Source organism: Artibeus jamaicensis, unplaced genomic scaffold (assembly GCF_021234435.1).
Source record: "Artibeus jamaicensis isolate MK-2021 breed Jamaican fruit bat unplaced genomic scaffold, CSHL_Jam_final contig_851, whole genome shotgun sequence".
Classification (NCBI taxonomy): Eukaryota; Metazoa; Chordata; class Mammalia; order Chiroptera; family Phyllostomidae; genus Artibeus; species Artibeus jamaicensis.
Window position 1 is genome coordinate 21,087,937 of NW_026521986.1, and position 2,787 is coordinate 21,090,723.

The window sequence follows — 2,787 nt, forward strand, 5'->3', positions numbered from 1 at the left end:
ATAATATGACACAATTTCTTGTTAGCATAAGACAAACTTAATTAACTCTGAGCATTTCTGTTACTTTAGATAAATCCATTGGCATGTCCTTAGAGTAATGTAATTGGCTTCCCACTATAATGCATATTATACTAATTATAATATATCTTCTACACATGACAGAATACATGTGCCTTAAATTAACTTTATTTGAATTTAGGGAGAGTTGGGTGATACCTCCAAATTTATATTCTTTTTAAATCAGACTTCTTTCCCACTCTAGTTATTTATTAGGTCAAATGAATATATTTCTCCAAGGTAATCAAAGTGTCAAGGGGAATCCACAGTATCTAAAAAGTTTAAAAAAGAATAATGATATCAAATTTGATTTAAACATATTTCAAACCATAAAAAAATAAATTACTGGTTGGCTTTCCTTCTGAAAAAATACTTTTTCATAAGTTTATGGAAACATTTGAAGGACTTGTATGGATTTTAGCTTTATGATAAATAAGCGGCACACTTTGCTTGCATACACTGAAAATCACTTAAAGTAAGAGCAGCGCTGAGTATATATGATGTCATTTGTAAATGGTGTGCTCCCTTCTCCCGTTTGTAACTGCTTGAGGGCTGGCTGCCTGTGTGTTATCGGAATTATTTCATTTACTTAACGTATGTGTTCTGTTAAAAGATTGATTTTTCCCGTATAAATTCCTCATAGCATTGCTCTGCTTTGAAGAAGCACCATTTGTATGTGCGGTGGTGTCCTGATCAGGCCAGCTGTGTTCTGCTGTTATCATTCCCATCATTAGGAGTTCTGAAGTTTGCGACAATGATAAGATGGACTTAAAGCTGAGAGAGTTCAAGGAACTGGAGTCAAGCTCCTCTTCCCAGATGGGTCAGTTTGCGGGAAGATGGCATGACTTACCAAAACCACAGGCTACTTATTATAAGAAGTGCAGCATAGATCTTGAGCCTTCAAACATCAAAGTGGCTCTATTTATCACTGCTTATCAAAACGCCCAACATATGGAAAGTCGGGGAATCACTGATCCTAAAATCATTATGATTATTTTAATTGCATAGTATAGTAGTATTTGTGATAAACTTGAATACATATTATTTGTACATTCTCATACTACTATCAAGGTAGTCTTTATTCTAATATTACTTAAATATTTTTCTTCCTCCCTTTCCTTCCATAAAGTCACAGGTCTAGGTGTTGCAATTTCCTTTGAAGTGCAATTCAAGGTCACATATACCTCATTCTCTGAACATTGCAAGTTTGTTTATGCTACAAAACCCTGAAGCGTTCCAACCATGATTGGATGGGCTAAGAGAGAATGACTGATGCAATCAAGCAAAGTTGTGCTACTTGTATTTTCTTGCACAAAACTTTAGAATTTGAACGCTGGGGTTCTCATTAATTTGTGTTAAGAACTGGAACTGAGAAGTCATGAAATGTCACATGGCCACATTCACACCCAAGGAAAGAAAGCTGTTTTCAGAGAGGGGGGAAAAAAAGATTATCTGGACATGGAGATAATGAAAAAAGAAACCATGGACTCAGAGAGATAGGTAATACAGGTGCATGCAAATCTCCAAAGTAATCCAATAAACTGTCTTTGTGTAAGTGATTTTAATACAATTTAATTTTAATACAAATTAATCAGAGTCTCTTAAAAATTAATCCAAGTCCTCCCAAATCAATCATATTTTGGAGCTCTCACATGTAAAAACCATCATGCTTTATTTTTGTGCACAGGAGTCTATGTGGCTCTGACAAACAGGCATAATAAATACAAACAAATAAAATCAAAGAAAGATTCTTTGGAGGATATATGTTTTAGGCTCAAAATGATTATATTGGTTTTAAGAGTATTATTTTTTCTTTGGGTTCATGTATTTTTACATTAATTAGTTTAATTAATTATTAATTTAAACTGATAAGAACAGATACTACACTTGATCTTAGCCAAAAGGTCAAAAAGTGATAATTATTAGAGATCTTATTGTGATCCAAGCATTATTAAAAAGCATTGAGTATATAAAAATAAGAAAAGATATAAAAAGTCCAGCTATCTTTCTTGGCAAATTGATCCTAAGGTTTATATGGAAATGATGAAACCCAGATAATCAAAATATTCTTTCAAAGAAAAAGAACACACTTGCAGCACTCACCTCACTTTCCTGGGTAACTTCCTCAGGGCTTCAGTAAACAAGAGAGTGTGGTCAATCTCAAGGTTAGATATATGGATCAACAGAACAGAACTGAGTGTCCAGAAATGAATCCTGACATTTGTGGTTAACTGACTTTGGAAAAAGGTGCCACAATGCACAATGGGGTCAAAATAGTCTACTCAAAATATGGTGCCTGGACAACTGGCCATCCACATAAAAATAAGGTAGATCCAACACAAAAATCTATTAAAAATGGATTGCAGAGTTAAATGTAAGAGTTAAATTATAAAAGTCTTAGAAAAATAGCAGTAATGTTTATGATCTTCGATTAGGCGTTGAGTTTACATTACATAAAAAGTCCAAGTGAAAAAATAATAAATAAATTGAACTTCACAAAAATTAACCTCTCTTGTGCTTCAAGGCACACCATTAACAAGGTGAAAACACAATCCAGAGAATGTAAGAAAATATTTTCAAATTATGTATCTGATACAGAATTTATATCCTTAATATAAATGTCTCACAACTTAATAACAAAATATAAATAACCTAGTTGAAAAACTTGACAAAATACTTTAATATCCATTTCTTCAAAATAGATATAGAAATAGTTTATAAGAACCTAAA

At 32.7% G+C, this 2,787-nt stretch overlaps 1 pseudogene; it reads right to left on the bottom strand.

Moving 5' to 3' along the window:
• Positions 1 to 1,871: 1,871 nt before the first annotated feature.
• LOC119046904 (uncharacterized) lies at positions 1,872 to 1,974 on the bottom strand (annotated as a pseudogene).
• Positions 1,975 to 2,787: the final 813 nt, after the last annotated feature.